We start from the raw sequence: 25,074 nt of genomic DNA, 5'->3' as shown, positions 1-25,074 counted from the left end.
CAGGTACTGTCTTCCTTTTGATCAAGAAGAGACAAAAGTATGGGAGACCGTTCCGAAGATCGACATACCGGTAGCCAGAGCCACAGCTATCCCCTTTGAGGATTCGTCTGGCTTAAAGATCCGATAGATAAGAGATCAAAGGACCTCCTCAAGAAAGCCTGGGAAGCTTCGGCAGCCATTATGAAGGCTAACATAGCAGCCACCTCGGTAGCCAGATCAATGCGCCTATGGGTGGGGGAGCTAGAGGATCAGATCAGAGACAAAACCCCCAGAGAGGAGATCCTAAAATCACTACCTCTCCTGAAAATGGCTACCGACTTCATGGCGGACGCCTCGGCGGAATCATTCCATTTTGCCGCAAGAAATAATGCCTTATCTAATGCAGCAAGGCGGGCGCTGTGGCTGAGATCCTGGACGGGAGACACTCAGTCGAAAAACAAACTATGCTCTATACCCGTCTCCTGACTCCACGTCTTCGGGCCCGTATTAGATGAGCTACTTGAGAAAGCTTCCGACAAAAAAGGCCTTCCGGAAGAAAAACCTAAACGAACGCTTTTTTCGGAGGACCCGCTCCCATCCCAGACAGGACTATAGGGGAAAGGAAAAGTCCAGTAGGTGGAGCTACCCGAAGGGAGGAAGGGGGAGAAGTTCTCAGGAGAACAAAGCAAGACCTTCCAGGGAATGATGCCAGGAAGATAGGAGGGAGACTCCGTTACTTCCAAAACACCTGGAAGGAAATTACCCAGAACCCATGGGTTCGGAATACAGTCGCAGAAGGATACAAAATCGAATTCACCAAGCGACCACCCAGGAGATACTGCGTGACCCAGTCCCAGGTGACCCACCAAAGACTGTTAAAGGACATACAGGACCTGATTGAGATAGGAGCCATAACCCAAGTTCCCCAGGCTCAGAGATTTCAAGGTCACTACTTGACATTATTCAGAATACCGGACCATAATACATCTAAAGCCGTTAAATCAGTGGGTGACCTACAAAAGATTCAAGATGGAATCTCTAAAAGCAGTCATACCATTAATAATAAAGGACTCAGTCATGTGCACCCTAGACCTAAAAAGTGCCTATTATCATGTGCCCATTCACTTATCTCACCAAAAATTTCTCAGGTTCGCAATAAAAGATCACGGGAAAATACAACATTACCAGTTCCGTTGCTTGCCAATCGGACTTGCCTCGGCGCCCCGGATCTTTACAAAACTCATAGCCGAGATCATGGCCCATCTAAAGGAAAGAAATACTCTTATCATACCGTACTTAGACGACCTGCTGCTAGTGGTGGACTCTCCACAACAAATGGAGCAATACCTTACTTCCACCATATCGGTCCTACAGAGCCTAGGATGGGTAATAAATTGCAAGAAGTCCAGCCTAAGACCAGAAAGAGAGATGTTTCTCAGGGTCATACTGAACTCGGGGAAAGAATGTTCCTTCCTTCCCCTGCACAAACAGCAGGCAATCACACAAGAGGTCCAGTGGGTCTAGAGACGCAAGTACATCTCCATAAGGAAAGCAATGAGAGTCCTGGGTCTCATGACTTGATGCATCTCCAATGTACAATGGAGCCAGTTCCACTCAGAGTCCTACAAAGAGAAGTTTTGGCGACCTGGGATGGCAGAAAAACATCGCTAGACAAGAACATAAGACTCTCCGAGGAAGGGAAGCAGTCCCTTTCCTGGTGGACAAACACACAAAACCTCAGAAAAGGAAGACCCTGGAGACTGTTACCATGCACAAACATCACTACCGATGCCAGTCTCAGAGGCTGGGGGCTCACATGGAAGGTCGATACCTCCAGGGGACATGGGGCACATCAGTATGCAATCGGTCTTCGAATTACAGAGAGCTCAGGGCAGTCTGGGAGTCGCTAAAAACATGCCAAGAAGAACTGAAGGGTCAGAATCTTGACAACTCGACTACAGTTGCCTTCCTTCAACATCAGGGAGGCCCCAGATACCGTCACCTTCAGGACCTACTGCACGAGATCTTTTCCTTGGTAGAACGGACAATAACCTCAGTTACGGCAGTCCACCTGAAAGGTTCCAGAAATCAGGTAGCCGACTTCATGAGCAGAGAGAAGATCCAATCTTCAGAGTGGTCACTAAGCGAGGAGGTCTTCACACAGCTATCCCAACACTGGGGAACACCAGAGATCGACTTATTCGCCAGAAGAAATTCAAAAACAAAGGAATTCTTTTCGCTCTGTCCAGCAGACAACCCAACAGGAGTAGACGCTTTAGCTCAGGAATGGAACATGGAACTCGCTTACGCTTTCCCACCGCTCCCTCTTATATCAAGGGTCATAAGAAAGATCCAGGAAAGCAGATCTGTAATATTGATCATTCCTTACTGGCCCAAAAGAAGCTGGTTCTCCTTACTAAGATGGATGGCACGGGAAGACCCAATACTATTAGTAGCGAGACGCGACCTGTTAACTCGGGGACCCTTAGTTCATCAGAAACCGGAAATGCTACAACTATCGGCCTGGATTCTGAGGTGGAGATCCTAAAATCAAAAGGACTCTCTAACTTAGTAATATTTACTATGCAGAACAGTAGAGCCGGTAACCTCATCTATATACCAAAAGATCTGGAAAACATTCTGTTCTCAATGTAAGGGGCCAGTATCAGTCATCCGGGGTCCAGATATCCCGCAGATTCTCGATTTTCAACAAGTGGGCTTTGACAAAGGACTAATGCCAAGTATGCTGAAAGTACAGGTGTCAGCCTTGGGCTCATACTTCGACTTCCCTCTAGCCAATCATCCCTGGGTAGTGAGGTTCATAAAAGCCACTCAGCAGATGAGACCCACAATTCGTAGCTCGATACCACCTTGGGATCTTAGCTTGGTCCTAAACAAGCTACGCAAAGAGCCATATTAGCCACTAGAGCAGGCCCCCTTAAGATCAATGACGTTTACAACACTATTTCGAGTGGCAATAACTACTGCTAGACGCATAGGGGAGATTCAGGCCCTCTCTAGAGCATCCATATTTGAAGATCCAGGAGGACTGCATCGTTTTAAAAGTAAATCCAGCCTTTCTTCCCAAAGTGGTTACAGACTTCCACAGGAGTCAAGAAATTGTACTACCAGCTTTCTGCCAGAATTACAACAGAGAGAGAGAGAACGCGCTCTCCACATCTTGGACGTTAAAAGAGCTGTCCGCCAATACTTAGATGTTACAAAAGACTGGAGAGTAGACTCTAACCTCTTCATCCAGATGGCAGGCAAAAACAGGGAAGAAGGCATTGAAAGCTACCCTGGCTAGATGGTTGAAGTCAACGATCAGTGCAGCTTATATGTTAGCGGGAGAGACTCTGCCAGAAAACCTTTTAGCCCATTCTCTAAGAGCAGTTTCTGCCTCATGGGCAGAGAGTGCGGGAACATCTTTGGACCAAATATGCAAAGCTGCAACCTGGTCTAGATTTAATACCTTTTGCAAACATTATATATTAAATGTTATGGCAAATGCTCAGACAGCCTTTGGGAGGAAAGTCCTCCAGGCTATAATCCCGCCCTCGTTGGAGTAATTTGGTAATTCTCCTGGTGGTGCTGTCAGGAGGGACGTCCTGGAAAGTAGGAATTAGTCCTACCAGTAATGGTATTTCCAGGAGTCAATCATGACAGCACCCCTTATATACCCTCCCTTGAATTTCCTATCTAATATGTGATGTAACATGTGTGGTAGGAGGTTCAATAAAATTGCGTTGCATCCATCCTGGTGTGGTACTTAGACCCTCCCCACCAACCCCTTCAGTGATTTTCTATTTAACCTCTTCTGTGTTCCTGTCCCTATCAAGGATAAGAAGGACAACCTCCTGGTGGTGCTGTCATGATGGACTCCTGGAAATACCATTACCAGTAGGACTAATTCCTACTTTTACATGTCATACTTTGATCTAAGTTCCAGCACAAACTCACCAATCCAAATAAAAGGCCTGTAGTAAAAAAGAAAAAATGGATAGCATTCGGATTTCATCCATGTGCTGTCTGTATGTAGCTGTTTAATGAGGAAAAGCCAAGATTGATAGCTGAGTATTTAGCTTTCAGCCGCACAATCTTTTGTACAGGCTAGCACTTACCCAAGTCAGTGTACCGATCGTAAATGGTCTTAACCCCTTCATGCTCTATAATGAATGTAAACATCTTGAAGCGGGTTGTGTGGATCGAACTCAGGAGGTGAGTCTGTTTCGGGCTGGCGGAACGCACCAAATAATAAAAATGAAATAATATATAAGGTGCGTTCGCAGCCCAGGGCCCACCGTGCAGAGGTGACCAACTGCAGCTAAAACAATGGAGAGAAGGCTTGTAGGAGAGAGCCGGACACCGGTGGGAAAACACTAACCCGTTATTTCACGAGGCGCATGCCAGCTGGCGAACAACCGCAACCTGTTAGCGTCACAGGTCATGGTAGTGTGAACCACCGCTTAGTACGGGTGCACTGTCCGCCCTGACGGACGCCACTAACTAGCCTATCAACAGCTGGAAAGCGCTCCTGAGGCGCACAGCGTTACTTAAGCGGACACTGCGGTAGTGGTGGTCCAGAAGGCCTGTACTGGCCGACGCCCAAGCACAAGAGGAAGACAATGAGGAACACTGCGGCACTATGCAGTGTCAGCTGCTGTGTTGACTCAAATTCCTAATCCTAACACATGCGTAATATCCAAGGAGGGGTAATTATAATGCGTTAGTCACCAGGCTCATTAATCCATCATCACACATACACTAAGTACTACAGCCTCAGAGTCTATCATAGCGCATGGTGGGGCGGCCATGCGAACCTTTTATAGCCGTGCCCTTCTGGGACCTTCCTGATTCTCCAGAAGGATCAATCAACTGGAGAAGGACCTGAACATGTGACTCCCGATCCCCAATGAGAGATCGTCTCATGAGCATGCTCAGTGGACCGAAGGAAGGATTTAGACTCTGGAGTCTTTTGCTGCTGGCCAGGTTGCATTGCCATAACTGGACCAGAGGTGGCAGCAGCAACCGAACCCACAATGCTGGTGTGGGCAGAAAGCCGGGATCGTGGAGTCTGCTGAGCAGACTCCACTGCGGCCGGAGGGGTATGGGAGACTGTCGATGGCAAGGCTCAGGATTCCCGCTGTGCAGTGCCCGGAACCCGACGCCTAACACTGTCTTCTACTGTCAGCACCATCAATAATTGACTCTTGCTCCAATCGCTGCTGTTTAACCACTTGCATGTTACTGTCAATCACTGATGGCAGCATTTAATCCCCAACATCCCTGTGCTGTAACCATCATTTTTCACAACCTGGTATTGTGACTGGAGTGCCAATGCAGCTGCTACTCCTGAAAAATTAATCCACAGGGTGGGCTTCATGCGAGACTGTGATCTGTACTATACTGCAATACTATAGTATTGTATATAGAGCAAGTAATAAAAGACTCGCAGGTTCAAATTCCTCATGGGGACTAAAAACAATAAAATGTAATGTAAAATATGAAAGTTTTTAAAAAAGAAAAAAGAAAAACATTTAAATCACCCACTTTTCCTCAGATAAAGAATACATGATAAATATATGAATATTCAATATTTTTGTTTCTGGAAAGAGGCAGAACAATAAGAATATAAAATAGTTTAACCTACACAGTAAATGGTGTGAGAAAAAAATGGCAAAACTATCAATTTTTTTTTTTTGAATAGTCACACCTCTAAAATGCAATAAAAGTTATCAAAATGTAGTATGCACCACGGGGGCCTACCGGCCAAGGGAGACAGAAACAACTCACAGTAGCTCCTGCTTTACTTCAAGCTATAGCCTTATAACCCTTTTAAAACTCCTTCCCACTGTGTAGGGACTGGTACTCATCCCTTCTGACCTCTTTACTCAACCTCAGAGTCTGGTAGAAATGCCTGCTTAGATCCAGTGGCCCATGCAATTGAGGCCTCCTCCTGTCAGTGCCATATTGTCCCCTAAGTACCCAGCTGACATTGTGGACTCGCCCCCATCTATTCTTTACCAGACCATTCTTTCTTTTTTGAACTTGGCAAGCACACTGGCGGGTCTGCTAGCACATATAGTTAATCATAATAACGCCTTTGGGTTAATGGTCCTGGTGGGGGAAGGTTAGTGTCTGATTCTTGTGAGATTCTGTCTGTTTTCTAACATCTATCAGAATCTGTACTCTACTCGCGCTGAATACTCGGAGCAGACTTTACAGGAATATCTGGATGGTATAAATCTCAAGATCCTTGGAGAGGAGAGTGCTGTGGTCCTAGAGACACCCATTACTGAAGAAGAGATAATGTAAGGGGCCCTTTGGTATGGCACTAGGTAAGTCACCAGGACCAGATGGACTCTCTGTAAGTCTAAGATATTTGGACCAACTGGCCCCTCATCTTCTTAAACTATATAATTCCACACTAGATAAAGGCTTTTTTCCCAAATGCCAAAATTGTGGTAATACTAAAACAAAATAAACCTCCCGAAGATTGTATAGACCATATCCTTTTTAAATTTAGATGATAAAATTTTGATAAATTCTAGCTAATAGACTAAAAAAGTAAATCAGGGAAATGCTTACCCTTTCCAGTGCCGATTTATTCTGGGACTTTCTACATCCAATAAGATTAGTGTAGGTAACTACACAGTTGGGTTGGAAAGGACAGGAAGATTGGGCCTTGGCAACTTTGGCTGCTGCTAAGGCATTTGATTTGGTCAAAAAAAGGGCCTACCTTGAGAAGGTCCTTCAACAATTTGGCTTTGGACAAAGCTTCAGAAGAAAGATTGCAGTCTTGTATCATTCCCCGAAAGCGAAGGTCCTGATTAATGGTTTTACTCGTAGGTCCTCATTGTTTCCCTTGGGGAGAGGAACCAAACAGGGTTCTGACAGCTTTCAGGATCCTTAAAGGGCCTGTCACACTAAGCGATATTGCTAGCAATATCGCTATCACGTCACTGGTTTTTGTGACATTATAGCGATATTGCTAGTGATATCGCTATGTCTGATACCTCCGACCGCTCCCCCGCTGGTTATCGCTGATCGCGCGAGAACGTCCTGGACCGTTTCTCGTCGTCAGCTTCCTGCTGGGCTTCCTGCTGTGACGACGAGCGACGCGTGGACGCGGGCGGGAGGACGTCAGGATCGCCTCGTCTGACAGGTAAGTAGCGACCCCTGTGATGTCGCTGGTGAGATCTGCCTGTGTGGCAGCTCACTAGCAACCACTTAGCGATGTACCAGCGATCCTGACCGCGTCATATCGCTGGTCGGGATCGCTGGTACATCGCTAAGTGTGACAGTACCTTTAGACTGCAGGATATGAAGGGATTAAAGTGAGCTCCACCGTTTGAGGTTAAATGCCGATAATTTAATCTTGACTAACCCAAGAATTATACTGCCTTTGGAAATGGATCTGATTGATGATCATTAAATTAACTATAGTAAAATCTATTTGTTATAAATTTTTTATTATTTAGCATTTAAGTGTCAAAGCACGACATATACAGTAAATATGGCATACACTGACTGACCTTATGTCCTCTTCTGTGGCCGCATCATTTGTAAAATTTGCACCCTACCTGTCGAGCGCAATTCACAGCTGTGGGGGAAGACATGCGCCAATTTATTTCAGGCCAGAATTATGCGCTGAGCTGAAATGTCCCCTCTGTCACCGCAAGTTACCACATTTAGCGGTCACAGCAGGTCCGGGCAACTGAGTAGCGGTGGTGAGAACACATCAGAAAACTTGCAATTGTATGCCAGGCTTACAACCTGTTTTCACCGGAAAACTGTCAGAGTCCTGCTCTCACCAATGTAAATAGCATTGACAGCACACCTGCGTCTAGAACTTCTTGAAGCAGTGAAAACAAGTCAACAGCCAAACATTGATAATAATGAAAAAAATAGGGCCTGCACACCTTTAGTATATACAAAGATATACATACACAGTGCGTCAGCATACTGCAATTAGTGAATACGTGAAATCCAAAATTGCTGTAAACGTTAAAAATGCAAGGTACTTAGCGGTTTTTTTTTTAATCAAAGAGTGTAAAAGCCATCCAACCATGTTAAGCTGCGCCTATTGTCACATCTCTCTATGTGCCAAACCAGGCCTCATCTGAATGGGAAGTGAAAAGGAGACCAGATATAGCTCGCAACTTAAACCTTATATGAGTGGATAAGGGTGCTGAGCTCTGGAGAGGTCCACAAACCCCCAATATGTACCACAAAAAATATTAAAATAGTGCACTGTACATTAATGTACAGTTGCACAAATACACTATGTGGCAACTATACAAATATATACATGCACGATGCATCCTGTAAGGTAGCGCTCACTGAGTGTATTGGGGGACACTCACTTGGCGGCAGATAAACCAGGTCCGGCACAGACTTTTCACATAACACAGTCCATACGGTTTATTGTATACGGCATAAACCATGGCAGCAGACCAAACAAATGCTCATAGTGGAGCTCCGCTCCCGTAGCCCTGTGTTCACACAGACTGTGCTTTGTCCAGCACTCAGACTCAATGGTCTCTCAGTTAATTCACCCTGTCCGGGTTACCTCTTGGAGCTCCTGCTCCAGATACCGACTTGTTGTTAGTCCTTTCTCTCAGGGGAGTGACCGCACTGGGCTCACCGTTCCGGACAGTCCCTTATTCACTAGACCGCATTACAGTTCCAGAACCACAGCCGGACAGTGGCTCCCCAAACGCAGTCTGTCACAGATGCTGCTCTCACACGTGGCCTTCCGGGACCTTCCACATGGACCAATCAGATCCAGGCATTCTCCCCCTGTGACCTACCCTGGTCACCTTATATGGACCGTAGCCACGCCCACCGGTGGATCACATGGCTATGACCTCATCGAGGTCCTATTTCACACAGACACATGCAGGCTTTATCCTGGGCGTTCAGACCCACTGCCCTGGGTGGGTTAAAAGCCTCATGCACACCCTCACCGGTACAGGCTTTTTGCACGTCTTCGGGTACGTCAGTCACGCATTTGAAGATCGAGGGTTCACTCTCTTCATGGGTTGACGGCTCCTGGTTTACCTCGGACACTTCCCTCAAGACATCTGCCACGACAGGGTGACTGTCTTGATCAGCACTTAGCTCACACGCTTCCTGAGATTTACCTTCTTCAGGACACCTTGCCAAGATGGGCATTTGCAGCTCTGCCTTGTTATCACTCGCACACGGCTGCTGTACGTCTTTGACCACCAACTTTTTCTCCTGCAGAAGACCTCTTACTGCTCTTCTGAGCACTTCCACATCTTCCCTTAGGGTGTTGTTCATGCTTTGCCACGTTGACAGGTGACCTCTGAGCTCGAAGACTTCTTTCTCGAGCTCCTCCACTCGGTGCTCAGCCGTTTGTCTCAGGGCTTTGACTGCCGAGAGCTCGGACTCTAGGTGCCGCAGCCACACCAACTGCACGGAGTTTGCGACTTCCATACTCGCCACCTTTAGACATTCCTTCGCTAGCTGTTGACACATCTCTTGCGCCCTTGCTCCAAGTCTCGTATGTGCGTCTCTACCCGGCGAAAACTGTCAACTCGCTCTTCCCAAGTGTCCATCTCCTGGGTCAGTTTGTTAAATTGACCCTCTAGTCGTGGGGTGATGGCAGTCAAATTGGAGATCTTCTCTTCTTGCTCCCACTTCCCTGAGGATGCTGTTGCTTCAGCCCCTTTCCGGCTTTTACCCCTCCGGCAATGGGAGGACGTCTGGCCACTTAGCCCTGAGTCAGTCTTACTGCACTCCTTGTCAGTGTCATCACCGTTGTAATGGGAGCCACTACCACCTGATCGGTCAAGGAGTACGCAGCAGTCACCCTTTCTAATGATGTTGGACCCCACTCCCGGAGTTTCCCCACCACCAACGTTCACACATTCTGGTTTGCCTACCAGTGTCAACCTGTCTTCACCTTGTGGAGCTCTGTCACTATCATTCACACTGTGGTACCCGTCAGGTGTCATCATGTCCGTAAGTGGTGCAAAGGTGTCCTTCCCTCTGGTCACACCAACGTCTGACCCGTCACGTTTGGAAGATGTTATTGCCTTTATGTACGCAGCCCCCACAGCCAAGAGCCCTCCATCCTCCTGCTGTAGAGCTGCTCCCCTCTCCCACAAGTTAGAGAACAGCCCAGAGTCCTGGCCTATGACTACCGGACAACATAAATTTGGGACTATAGCGACATCCTGTCCGGTACTGTCCCAGATCGTCTCAAGGATCACCCTGGCCACTGGATAGTCCCTAGTGCTCCCATGAACGCAAGTGACCCCGACCTTCCTATTGGATATTACAAATCCCTGGGGCACTAGAGTCACCAGGGTCCCAGAATTGACCAGTCCACACATTTCCTCCTCGTTCACCTGCATGGCACACCCCCATAGCCTCTTGCCGGGTGGGTAGTTCACCAGGCAGACTGGACACCTATAGAACATTTGCCGCTGGCAACAATTCATCTGCACCACCCATTTTACATCAGGATGCTCCTCCCCTTTTTGGGCCACTATCCCCTTTTGGGACTTCGCCTCCCTCTGTGTCACCACTCCGATTTGGGCCACCGCCTCCATTTGGGGCTCCACCCCCTTTTAGGTCACCACCCTGATTTGTGCCACGCCCCTTTTGGGATTTCCCCATGTCCCCTCTACAGGTCTTCTAAGGCCAGAGTTCACACAGTACCGTTTATGTCTTTTGGGGTTAATACTGGCCCTTTAAGAAGACGAATACTCCGATGTCCTTTAACGATACCCCACCAGCTCCTGCTGGAATTGCCACTGCTCCTGCTGTTGCCGCAAATCACCGGCGCCTCTGGCTGCCGCTCACAACCAGCTGCTGGCGTCACTGCAGCTCCTGCTGCTGCAGAACCTCTTGCTAGAACTTGCAATTGCAGCTCCCACTGCCACAAGTCTGTGCACACTTCCGCTGCGCCGTCTTCGTGGAGCCGCCGATCCACAGCAACCTTCGCAACACCGCCGAGTTACATCCAGACGCTTGTCACCTTCGTAACCCCGCCGAGTTACAGCAAGCCGCTTGTCACCTTCGTGACCCCACTGAGCCACCGCAAGCTGACTTGAGAGGGAGAAAAAAAACACAAAAATCCACGTGGCCTGTCCGTGTGCTATTCAGGACGTCCGTCCCCACGTGGAACTGTCCAACACACAGGCCTCACCAGGTGCTATTCAGGGATCCAACCCTCCTCCCAGGGTCTCCCAACACACCAGTCACGAGGTCCAGGGCCTCAGCGGGTGCTATTTAGGATGTCCGTCTCCACCTGAGACCATCCAACACTCACGCCTCACCGGGTGCTACTCAGGGATCCGTCCCTACTCCCAGGGACTCCCAACACACCGGCCTCACCAGGTCCAAGGTCTCAGCACGTGCTGCGGGGATCCGATTCTTCTCCCAGAATTTCCCAACACTGACTCCTGTCCATTACCTGCTGGTGTCGGCCACACAGGTTCCTGGGTACCTCATATGCACAGAGGCACCCTATAGTGACTTCTCAAACAGTCTTTTCTCTGACCCCGGTCAGCATACCACAGACTCTTGTCTGTTACCTGGCTCAGCGTCGCCAGCACTGCAACATGTAATTCTTGAAACCGTTGCCCCTAGCAACCGATTTTGTAGTCCTAGTCCGTTGCCCCTAGCAACAAGGCTACAACAATGCCCTCAGCATTCTCCGCCATATGTAAGGTAGCGCTCACTGAGTGTATTAGGGGACACTCACTTGGCTGCAGCTAAACCATGTCCGGCACAGGCTTTTCACATAACACAGTCCATACGGTTTATTGTATACGGCATAAACCATGGCAGCATGAGGAAATGATAACAGTCTTACAGCAGACCAAACAAATGTTCATAGTGGAGCTCTACTCCCGTAGCCCTGTGTCCACACAGGCTGTGCTTTGTCCAGCACTCAGACTCAACAGTCTCTCAGTTAATTCCCCCTGTCCGGGTTACCTCTTGGAGCTCCTGCTCCAGATGCCAACTCGCTGTTAGTCTTTTCTCTCAGGGGAGCGGCTGCACTGGGCTCACCGTTCTGGACAGTGCCTTATTTACTAGGCTGCCTCACAGTTCCAGAACCAGAGTCGGACAGTGGCTCCCCAAACGCAGTCTGTCACTGACGCTGCTCTGACATGTGGCCTTCCGGGACCTTCCACACGGACCAATCAGATCCAGGCACTCTCCCCCTGTGACCTACCCTGGTCACCTTATATGGTCCGTAGCCACATCCACCAGTGGATCACATGGCTATGACCTCATCGCAGGTCCTATTTCATACGGACACACGCAGGATTTATCCTGGGTGTTCAGACCCACGCCCCTGGGTGGGTTGGTAGGTGACTGGTCCCACCCATCTCACCAAGTCACCTAGAAGCTTTCCCAATACACACTAGCAAAACCTCAGCAGTACCTCTGCTGATCAACATGTTTCAGCTTCCATCACAAGGCACCCACCCTTGTGATACATCTCGGCTATTTACAACCCTGCCGGTCATCCTTTCTCCATTACCACAATGAATAGGCCTGTGTGCATGACCCATACAGTGCCCCCTAGTTATCACAGGGGTCACTGCATCACAGTCCACACACTGCGATTAATGAATACATGAACTCCAATATTGCTGTAAAAACATAAAGTACTTAGCGTTTTTGGGTAAAAGATCACGTAATCCATTCAACCGCGTCAAGGTGTACTTTTCATTATGTATGGTCCCTTTTTTGTGGTGCAAGTTGTACTTTTGAATGACACCATTCATTTTATAATGTGATGCACTGGAAAGCAGGAAAAATAATTCCAAGTGTGTTTAAATTGCAACAAAAGTGCAATTCCTCAATTGTTTTTTGGGTTTTTGTTTACCGTGTTCACTATACGGTAAAACTGACTCAGCAATTTGATTCAGTGGTGAAAGAACAAAAAATTCAGAAATCTATATAAAAAAAAATGTGATTGCATTGCTACATTCTGAGACCTGTAACATTTTCAATTTTTTTAGGATATGGGGCTATGTGACAGGTTTTTTATGTGCCCTGAGCCAACATTTATTGAAGTCATTCTGGGGAACATGCAATTGCAATGTTTTGATGGCCTTTAGTTTTGCATGTTATTGCAATGTTGCGACAGCCAAAGGAAAAAAAATCTGATTCCCTTTTTTATCATTATGTTGTTTACCGATTGGATTAATTTATTTTATATTTTAATAAATCAATCGTTTATGAACGCAACAATACAAAATGTGTATTTTATATTTTTAATTGTTATTTTTAATGGGTTAAAAGGGGTGTGATTTGAGCGTTAATTTTTTTATTTTTTTTTAGCTTGTTTTCTTTTTTAAACATTTTATTTCACTTTTTATTGTATTTATTAGTCCCCATAGGGGACCTAAACCTGCGACCATCTGGTTGCTTGTACTATATAGTAAAGCTAAAAACGGTCCTGCTAGCGGTCTTCAGTTATATAGTCTAAGGGCAGAGTCAGACGGCCGTATAACTTGTGCGAGAATCACATCGTAAAACTCGTACTGGCTGTAGGCTCTCCTGACCTGAGCTTGACAGCTGCATAGTAATCCATCACGCTGTCTTGCTCAGGTCAGGAGAGGTGTCGGGCCAGTCCGTGCAGTGGGATGCTATTCTTGCACGAGTTACACGGCAGTCTGACTCTGCCCTTAATGTTCGTATAATGGCTCATTCACACAACCGAATTTTCTCGTGTATGAGAATAACAAAACCGATTATTCTGATCATAGTGTGGTCTGAGGGTCATTTGATTTCACTGAGCAACAAATTTCAGGAAAGTTCTTGGACCCTGAGAAAATGTTATTGTATCTTATAGGTTTTGATATGCTGAACACGAATATGTGCTCCAAAAGTCTGTATTACATAAGGTTTTTAAGAAACAACAGTTTATAGTCTACATTATGACGTCCGAGACACTATATACGTACATGTGCATCGATGTCAGTAGCAAAAGCAATTGTTCAGAAGTGTTTTGCAGACGACTTTTGTTTATAATCTGTGTCAGATGCTTCTCGAATAAGATTCCAGCAATAGTGAGCAAGCATTGACGTACTCCACTTTCCTTGGTACCTTTTCTCCATCAGCGCAATGTCTTGGTGAAATCTTTCACCGTGTTCATCGCTAACGGCACCAAGATTGGCTGGAAAAAAGTCTAAGTGAGAATATAGAAAATGCATTTTTAGTGACATATTGCATTTCATCAAATGATATGCTGTGAACACGTTGTCCACGAGTTGTTCAAAGTTCAGTGACTTGCTGTTGCCAAGGAAGTTTAAGGTCACATCTTTAAAGGTTCTCCATGCCACTTGTTCAGCACCCTGAAAAAGACCATCAAAGCTACTGTCATTCATTATATCTCTGATCTGTGGGCCAATAAAAATACCTTCTTTAATTTTTGCATCACTTATTCTTGGAAATTTCTGTCGCAAGTAAGAAAAGGCTTCCGATTCTTTGTTCATTTCTTTGACAAAATTCTTCATAAGCCCAAGTTTAATATGCAAAGGAGGGAGAAATATATTTGCTGGATCAATGAGAGGATTATGTTTAACATTCTTCTGTTCAGCAATCAGGTTTTCGCAGAGTTGGCCAGTCCTTTCTGAAATAGTGCACAGATCTACATCTCTGGACCAGATATCACCTCCCTACTAAACAGAATCCCTCAATGTCTGTCTGCTATTTCATCCTTCTCCGCTAGATTTCTAAAACTTAATATGGACAAAACAGAATTAATTATCTTTGCCCCATCTCACATGCCCCCCCCCCAATGGACCTATCGATTAAAGTAAATGGCTGCCCACTCTCTCCAGTCCCACAAGCTCGCTGCCTCGGGGTTATCCTTGACACTGATCTCTCTTTCAAACCACATATCCAAGCCCTTTCCCCTTCCTGCCAACTTCAACTCATCAACCAAGAATCTGCAAAAACCCTAGTCCATGCCCTCATCATCTCCCGCCTTGACTACTGCAACCTCCTGCTCTGTGGCCTCCCCTCTAACACTCTCGCACCCCTCCAATCTATTCTAAACTCTGCTGCCCGACTAATCCACCTGTCCCCCGCTATTCCCCGGCCTCTCCCCTCTGTCAATAACTGCACTGGCTCCCCATTACCCAAAGACTCCAGTTTAAAACCCTAACCATGACATACAAAGCCATCCACAAAATGAGTCCTCCATACAGCTGTGACCTCGTCTCCCGGTACTTACCTGCACGAAACCTCCGATCCTCACAAGATCTCCTCCTGTACTCCCCTCTTATCTCCTCTTCCCACAATCGCATACAAGATTTCTCCCACGCATCCCCCCTACTCTGGAACTCTCTACCACAACATATCAGACTCTCGCCTACCATGGAAACCTTCAAAAAGAACCTGAAGAGTCACCTCTTCCGACAAGCCTACAACCTGCAGTAACCACCGATCCACCAAACCGCTGCACAACCAGCTCTACCCTCGCCTACTGTATTCTCACCCATCCCCTGTACATTGTGAGCCCTCGTGGGCAGGTCCTCTCTCATCCTGTACCAGTCATGACTTGTATTGTTTAAGATTACTGTACTTGCATGTATTATGTATACCCCTCTTCACATGTAAAGCGCCATGGAATAAATGGCGCTATAATAATAAATAATAATAATAATTTCTCATGCGCGACTGTCCCACTGACAAAACAAAAATACTTGGTATATCCAAGCTGCAGTCCAAGAAGAAGTGCAACAACTTTTAGATCACCATTTATGTTCCAGTTATAATTTCTATAATTAATGTGGGTCAGCAGTAACTCCATATTCTCATACGTTTCTTACATGTGTATGGCATGTCCAATAGGTATAGAAGGATAGATATTTCTATTGTGTAGTAAAATAGCTTTCAGACTTAAAACTGATGAGTCAGTGAACAGTCGCCATTCCTTCAGGTCATGTTCGCATCCAAGAGCACCAGACAAACCCAATACGTCATTGCAAAAGGTTAAACCTTCGACATGGTTGAAAAATTGATTAAGGCTTTAATTATTTTTACAATTTTTTTCACTTTTTTCCACTTTGGGACTTTCACTTTTTTGCAGTCTGATAACGATCGTTCCCTTGTGATAACATCATGGGGGTGCCGAGCGGAGAGCAGAGGGAGCTCCTCCCTAACCATGCCTCCTAAATGGTGCGATCGATATCGACCGCAGCATGTAGCTAGTTAAAGTGCTGGTAGCGGTGTGGGATCACTGTCACTGACAAGATCCTACTGAGCATACATCATAATTGTCCATCCCTTGAAACTGGATCCATTCCTGGCACTGAGTGCCAGGTGTTAACTGTCAGAATCAGCTGACATGCGTAGGCGAGGGAGATTACCATGACGTATATATACTATGTATATATACATATATACTAGTCCATCCCCTTAAACGGATGTCACTGATGATGCTTCTTTTCAGGGAGAGTGCAGAGGCCACAGTTCTATTCCCTGATGACACTTCGTTTGACTTTCCCAGCAGGTGCTGGAGCTTTTTAACCCCTTCCTGACATCTGACATACTATCCCGCCCATGGGACCTGGGCCCCTATGCCCATGGACTGGCTAGTACGTCATAGAGATCAGCGGCGCTCACGGGGGAGCGCCGCTGATCACGGCCGGGTGTCAGCTGATTATCACAGCTGACACCCACCACTTTGTGTCAGGGGCAGTCATGGACCACCCCGGCACGTTAACCCCTGGCACACTGCGATCAAGCATGATCGCAGTGTATCGGGGTTTAGGGAAGCATCGGCAGGGAGGGGGCTCCCTCCGTGCTTCCCTGAGACTGCACATTGCGCTGCTGCGGGGGCCACCTTCCCTGCAGGTCCCCGGATCCAATATGGCAGCGGGGACCTTCGGGGGCCTGCAGGGAGGTGGCTTCCTCACTGCCTGCAGAGCACAGGCATGAGGAAGCCTTGTGCAGTGCCTGTGTCAGATCGCTGATCTGTCACAGCGCTCTGTGATGTGTCAGATCAGCGATCTGAGAAATGACAGTGATGTGTCCCCCTGGGATAATGTAATAAAGTTAAAAAAAAAGTGTAAAAATAATTTATAAAAAAAAAAAAACGCTAAATAAATTAAAAAAATTAAATTAAAAAAAAATTCCCTACTAAATTCATTTTTTGGAAATAATAAAAAAACAATAAAAGTACATATATTTAGTATCGCCGCGTATGTAACGACCCGCCCTGTAAAACTGTCCCATTAGTTAACCCCTTTAGCGAACCCCTTAAAAAATAAAAATAAAAAACGAAGCAAAAAATAATGCTTTATTATCATACTGCCGAACAAAAAGTGCAATAACGCGCGATCAAAAAGACGAATATAAATAACCATGGTACCGCTGAAAACGTCATCTTGTCCTGCAAAAAAAGGGCCACCAAATAGAGTGATCAGCGAAAAAATAAAAAAGTTATAGCTCGCAGAATAAAGCGATGCAAAAGCAATTATTTTTTATATAAAATTGTTTTCATTGCATAAAAGCGCCAAAACATAAAAAATGACATAAATGAGGAATCGCTGTAATCGTACTGACCCGAAGAATAAAACCGGTTTATCAATTTTACTGCACGCAAAACGGTGTAGACGCACCGCCCAAAAGAAGTTCTTGAAATGCTGGTTTTTGTTCATTCTGCGTCCCAAAAATCGGAATAAAAAGCGATCAAAAAATGTCACCTGCCTGAAAATGGTACCAATAAAAACGTCAACTCGTCCCGCAAAAAATAAGACCTCACATGACTCACATGAGTCAAAATATGGAAAAATTATAGCTCTCAAAATGTGGTGATGCAAAAACTATTTTCACAATAAAAAGCGTCTTTTAGTGTGCGAAAACTGCCAAACATAAAAACTCGCTATAAATAGTAAATCAAACCCCCCCTTTATCACCCCCTTAGTTAGGGAAAATAATAAAATTTAAAAAAAAATGTATTTATTTCCATTTTCCCGTTAGGGTTAGGACTGAGATTAGGGTTAGGGGTGTGTTGGGGTTAGGGTTGGAGTAAGAATTGGGGGGTTTCCACTATTTGCGCACATCAGGTGCTCTCCAAACGCAGCATGGCATCTGATCTCAGTTCCAGCCAATTCTGCATTGAAAAAGTCAAACGGCGCTCCTTCCCTTCCAAGCTCTGCCATGCGCCCAAACAGTGTTTTACCCCCACATATGGGGTATTAGCCTAATTTTATCACTAGCATGAAGTACAATATGTCACGAGAAAACAATGGCAGAATCACCAGGATCCATGGAAGCATTTCAGAGTTATTACCTCATAAAGGGACAGTGGTCAGAATTGTAAAAATTGGCCCGGTCATGAACGTGCAAACCACCCTTTGAGGTAAAGGGGTTAAATAACACGTCATCAAAGAGTGATTACTAAAAAAAAGAAAAAAAGAAACCAAAGCATTAAAGTGGTTGTCCACTACATTATCATTCATAATTTATCCTTAGGATAAAGACTGGTATTGTCGATATGTTGCACTGTATTTGGCAGAATAAAAAGATTTTTTACTTCACTAAAGTTTGGATGCCATCCTTCTATTCTACTGATGATTAATTTATCCCAGTGAGCTCCTTGGAGATTGGGACACTGCATCTGTGTGGGTATGATTGTGTGTGTGCACATGCTGCGGATTCTGCTGCGGAATTTTACATGCGGATTTGTGTAAATCCGCAGGTAAAACCGCAGGTCAAAAGAACTGCGGTTTATCTGCAGATTTTCTGCGATTTAGCCTGCGGGTTTCCCCTGCGGTTTGACACCTGCCATGGAGCAGGTGCCAAACCGCAGCGGAATCCGCACAAAGAATTGACATGCTGCGGATTTGAAACTGCAGCAAATCCGCGTGGAAAATTCCGCACCGTGTGCACTGCGGATTTCATTTTCCATTGATTATAATGGTACTGTACACCACAACAGTTTCTGCTGCGGATCCGCAGGACCAAAACCGCTGCGGATCCGCAGCAGAATCCGCAGCGTGTGCACACACCCTTAGTGTTCGTACCCATCACTGTGAAAAACAACATTCCAAGTTTGGTCCAGAAAAGTGGGACTAGTGTCATGCAAGTGTCACACGATTTTCTTGTGAGTACAATCTGATTTTAACGCCTAGCATCCGATTTATATGCGAATGCAATCCGATTACAATGCAATTTAACATGAGCTTTTACATATAAAAATTTCCTCTGTCATTTACAGGTTTCCATAACACCTCAGCAGTGCCAAAGGCTGATTGACTCTATGCCACGCCGCATTGATGCAGTACTTGTTGCCAAAGAAGCCCCGACCAAGTATTGAGTGCATTTACTGAATATACATTTCAGTAGGCCAACATTTCGGATTTTAAAATCATTTTTCAAGCTGGTGTTATAAAGTATTCTAATTTACTGAGATAATGTTTTTGGGGATTTCATTGGCTGTAAGCCATAATCATCAACATTAACAGAAATAAACACTTGAAATAAATCACTCTTTTTGTAATGACTCTATATAATGTATGAGTTTCACTTTTTTTATTGAAAAACTGAAATAAATTAACTTTTTGATGATATTCTAATTTTCTGAGAAGCACTTGTATATACGGTATATGTATATATATATATATATATATATATACATACAGTATATATGTTGAGAGAGATTAGATGGACAGATTCAAAAAGATGGATATAAATATCAGAGTAACATATATAATCGGTGCTTTGTGTGTGTAGTATACTGCACATGTTTTTTTTAAGAAATACATTTCTTTCAAGAAAAGAAGGCATAGGATCCCCCATGTCTTTTGAAAAGCCGGCAATTCATTTGCCATTAAAAGTAAACCATACACACGTCATCGCCCAGTCCATTGAAGCCATTGTCTCCTGTAACAGAATTAAAATAATAAACAACAATATTGCTCACCTGATTGCCAAGAAGATGACAATTAATTTGTCCCACAATGCATGAAGCTCTGCTATGTCTAGATGACAGGCTGCATTGTTGCATGATGTAACTATAGAGCCTTCCATTCAGCAGAGACACTGAACTGTGCATGCTTGCTCATCTCAGTGCCTTGGGGTGAACTCTGTTCACCTCACTGATGTCACCACGGGTGAGAGACAGTTCACGCATTTGCCAGAAAGATCCTGCAAGTTCACGGCCAATGAACTCAGTTCAACTTATGTCATCACAAGCACAATTATAACTTTTTCCATGGCGCTTGAGCTAACGTCAGTGAGTTGAACCGAGTTCATTGGCTATGAACTGTACAGCATGAGGTCCTGTATTTTGACAGAGGACTGCTAATCAGTGGTGGGGGTGTGGTTGCTCTGTAATAACAAGGCAGCTAGTCAGACAGTGTTAATTTCTGGCTAATTAAATACTGAATTAATTGAAACAGGAACACACAACCTAGTAAGTGACACATCACTGGAATCAGGATCTCAGCTTCCATCCTACACCATACTGCTCTTAGAACACATAGCAAGAATATACTGACAGATCCAAAATTCTTTAAGGCTAGGTACACATTTATTATGTGCCCTATGCTTAGCACTTATGTCGAGTTTCCATCTAAATCCCTCCACCACCACCCAAAAAAAATGGAATTTAGACAGAACCTTCACTGGAACCATTCACTATAATGAGGCAGACAGAGTGACATTGTGCTCTGTTCAAGCGATGTCCCATCTTTTTAGGCGTGCACAAAAGTGAAACCGACCATGCTTTTTTTGCACCCTGAAAAAGACGAAGACTGCTGTAAAAGAGGCCAAATAGAATGCAAAGTGATTCCTTCTGCCTCATTGTAGTGAATGGTTACAGTGGGGGTTCCATCCAAACCCCATTTTTTGGCAAATTACAGCAAATGGAAACCCTGACGAAAGTGTGGAGGGCAGTGCTTTATTCTTCAGGTAGTATGATTATAGTTAGTCGGATTACAGCAATGGCAGACTTACAGTTTTCCAAGTTAAGTCTTTAGTTGGGAAACATTAACAAAAAATAAAATTTGTTTTTCCATCGCCATATACAGAGAGCTATAATTTTTTATTTTTCTGCAAAGACAATTTTTTTTTTGTCATACAGTTTTTGATTGCTTTTCATGCTATTTTCTCACATTGTGTTTTTCTCATTTTTTTATATGGTGGTACAATTAATTAGAATTTTTTATATGAAGTTGTAGCTGATAATTAAGCAGAGTTCCCGGCTGTGATTTTGCCGGGCACAGCTCCTGTACATGCGCATGCACGATCTCCTTAACTTAATATGTACTGCATGCTATGGGAACTCTGTCAAATGTCAGTAAGGGGTTAAGCAACTAAAATAATTAAACTATACATGTTTGATATCTCCTTAATAATTGTACTATCCTGGAGAATCATTTTACTACACAATGAATGCCGAAAAAACCCAAAACCCAAAAAATAATGTCTGAATTGGATTTTTTTCACCATTTCACGCCACTTGAAATTTTTGTTTCCTATTTTCCAGCACATTATATGTTAATGTGAATGGTGTAATTTAAAAATACAAGTTAGCCTGCAAAACACAAGTCCTCATACAGCTATTTCGGTTGAATAATAATAGAAAAAAAAATGCATCTTGGAAGAGGATGAAAACGTGAAAACACATTAATGAAAATTGGCTGTAACCTTGAGGCATAAATCAGTTCTCAACTTCTCATATGTTCTTGTTGGATCTTTCATCCACAGTGTTTTGTTTTTTTCTTTTTTTTAATTTATTGCCATTAGTTTTTCACAGCTAAGGACTAGGAGGGCTTCACATTTGTATTCTGGGGTGTTATGAAGGGTTATGTCTGCCTGTCCAATAATTTTTCAATATAATGCATTTATGGACAGTCTGAACAGAGCCCTGAAATTAGTTGCAAAGCTAAAATTATATGTAACTAGAAATAGGCCCAATGCTATTTCATCGGGAGTGACGTCACCGCTATTCCCTACGCAGGCGCAGTAACAGCAGCGTTGTTACCGCATAGTTGAATGTCACTTGCAGCCACGAACTGCGCCTGCGCAAGTGACATAGACGTCACTGCTACTACCGCGCATCTGTGCCTGTGCAAGTGACACTGCCGCGGTGCCTTATGGGATTTGGGGACAGCGGCCGGAAGTCCCAACTGGCGTTTATCTTGATAGATAAAGCATTTGTTTGAACACAACTTTATCTACACCATTAGTATTTTGTATTTATGATTTCTATAGGAGAGAATGGAGACACTTTAAAGAAGCACTCCCATCAAAGTTTTTATCTTCTTAAAGGGAACTTGTCACGACAAAAAACTCATGGGGGTTCATTCACCGTTCTGAATATACATATAGGTGGTTACAGCCACCATTCTATATACGAAGAGCAGTGACTGAACCAGCACTGGCGCCGCCCCTTTGACTTAAACCCAAATGTCAGGGGGGAATAAAGTTAATTTTCTCCCTGCAGGGTTTGGTTAATTGTGTATATTAGTAAAGCTATTAACCTGCAGATGAACCCCATATCTGCAGGTTAACCCCTTTCTGACATTGGACGTACTATCCCATCCATGTGCCCTGGGACTTAATGCCCATGGACGGGATAGTATTTCATAGCAATTATCACAGCTGACACCCGGCACTAAGTGTCAGGGGTGGTCACAGATCACCCCCAGCACGTTAACCCCTGGCACACTGCAATCAAACACGATTGCAGTGTACCCGGGGTTTAGAGAAGCATCGGCAGGGAGGGGGCTCCCTCCGTGCTTCACTGCAACCCCCAGCGCAACGCGATGTGCTGCGCTGCTCTGGGGCCTCCTTCCCTGCAGGTCCCCGGATGTAATATGGCCATGGGGGCCTGCAGGGAGGCGGCTTACTTAGTGCCTGCAGAGAGCAGGCATGAGGAAGCCTTGTGCAGCGCCTGTCAGATCACACATGACAGTCATGTCCCTCCCCCCGGGACAATGTAATAAAGTAAAAAAAGGGTAAAAATAATTTATAAAAAATCGCTAAATAAATAAAAAGAAAAAATATTCCCTAATAAATTCATTCTTTTGGAAATAAAAAAACAAAACAATAAAAGTACACATATTAAGTATCTCCGCGTCCATAACGACCCGCCCTATAAAACTGTCCCATTAGTTAACCCCTTTAGTGAACCCCTTAAAAAATAAAAATAAAAAACAAAGCAAAAAGCAACGCTTTATTATCATACCGCCGAACAAAAAGTGCAATAACGCGCAATCAAAAAGACGCATATAAACAAGGGAACTGCTGAAAACATCATCGTGTCCCACAAAAAACGAGCTGCCATGCAGTGTCATCAGTAGTGTTGAGCATTCCGATACCGCAAGTATCGAGTATCCCACACAGCAATGGCATAAAGTGAGACTAGGGACTTTTTTTTTTTAAGTGGCGGAGGAATACAGTGCGGAAGGATACCTACCTTCCGTCATTGGATTCCTGCAGCCCATAGAGAACGGCAGCATCAGCTGATGCTGCAGTTCTCTACCCAAGATCGTCGTGGGACACACTCGTGGACTGCTTCGGATCATGGGTGAGTATTTTTGTGGTTTGTTATGTTAATATTTATTCCGTAAAAGACAATGGCTTCGGGGAACAATGTGACAAGTATTGGTAAGTATGTTACTCTATGTTATATGTACTGTATGTCTATGTATGTATTGTATGAATGTATTGTATGTAGCATGCATGTAGTATGTATGTAGTATGTATGTAGCATGCATGTAGTATGTATGTAGCATGCATGTAGTATGTATGTAGCATGCATGTAGTATGTATGTAGCATGCATGTAGTATGTATGTAGCATGCATGTAGCATGCATGTAGTATATATGTTGTATGTATGTTGCATGTAGTATATATGTAGTATGAATGTAGCATGTATGTAGTATGAATGTAGCATGTATGTAGTATGCATGTTGCATGTAGTATATATGTAGTATGCATGTTGTATGTATGTAGCATGTAGTATATATGTAGTATGTATGTAGTATGTATATATGTAGTATGTATGTAGCATGTAATTTTTTTTTTTTTTTTACATTCAACACATTAGCCGGATGATGGGACTACTACTGTCCCATCATTGGCTAATGTGTCAATCACTGTCATGGTAGCAGGCATCGCCCGATGGGACTTGTAGTCCCATCGGACGATGCCTGCACAGACCCACGATGCCTGCACAGCCCCCCCGGCAGGCCGGCACAGCCCCCCGGAGCCTGCACAGACCACCGGCAGGCCGGCACAGCCCCCCGGCAGGCCGGCACAGCCCCCCGGAGCCTGCACAGACCACCGGCAGGCCGGCACAGCCCCCCCGGCAGGCCGGCACAGCCCACCGGAGCCTGCACAGACCCCCTGGCAGGCCGGCACAGCCCCCCGGAGCCTGCACAGACCCCCTGGCAGGCCGGCACAGCCCCCCGAAAGGCCCGTACAGACCCCAGAGAGGCTGTACAAGGCAAAAACAGGGTTTTTCTTATTCCGATACCGGAAGTCCCATAGACTTGAATGGGACTTCCGGTATCAGAATCGGCGATACCGATTCTTTTTTTTAAGATCGGCCGATCCATTCCGATCCGATACTTTGAAGTATCGGACGGTATCTCTCAACTCTAGTCATCAGTGAAAAAAATAAAAAAGTTATAGCTCGCAGAATTAAGCGATGCAAAAATAATTATTTTTCATATAAAATTGTTTTCATTGCATAAAAGCGCCAAAACATAAAAAAAGACCTAAATGAGGTATCGCTGTAACCGTACTGACCCGAAGAATAAAACCTCTTTATCAATTTTACCACATGCGGAACGGTGTAAACGCACCCCCCAAAAGAAATTCATGAAACGCTAGTTTTTGTTCATTCTGCATCACAAAAACAGGAATAAAAAGCCATCAAAAAATGTCACACGCCCGAAAATGGTACCAATAAAAACGTCAACTCGTCCCGCAAAAATAAGATCTCACTTGACTCGGTGGGTCAAAATATGGAAAAATTATAGCTCTCAAAATGTGGTGATGCAAAAAGTTTTTTTAAGATAAAAAGCGTCTTTTAGCGTGTGACAGTTGCCAATGATAAAAACCCGCTAAAAATAG

This window comes from Dendrobates tinctorius, unplaced genomic scaffold (genome assembly GCF_039654945.1).
Source record: "Dendrobates tinctorius isolate UK_male_01 unplaced genomic scaffold, ASM3965494v1 ptg000022l, whole genome shotgun sequence".
In the NCBI taxonomy this organism is placed as follows: Eukaryota; Metazoa; Chordata; class Amphibia; order Anura; family Dendrobatidae; genus Dendrobates; species Dendrobates tinctorius.
This window is presented reverse-complemented; position numbering follows the sequence as displayed.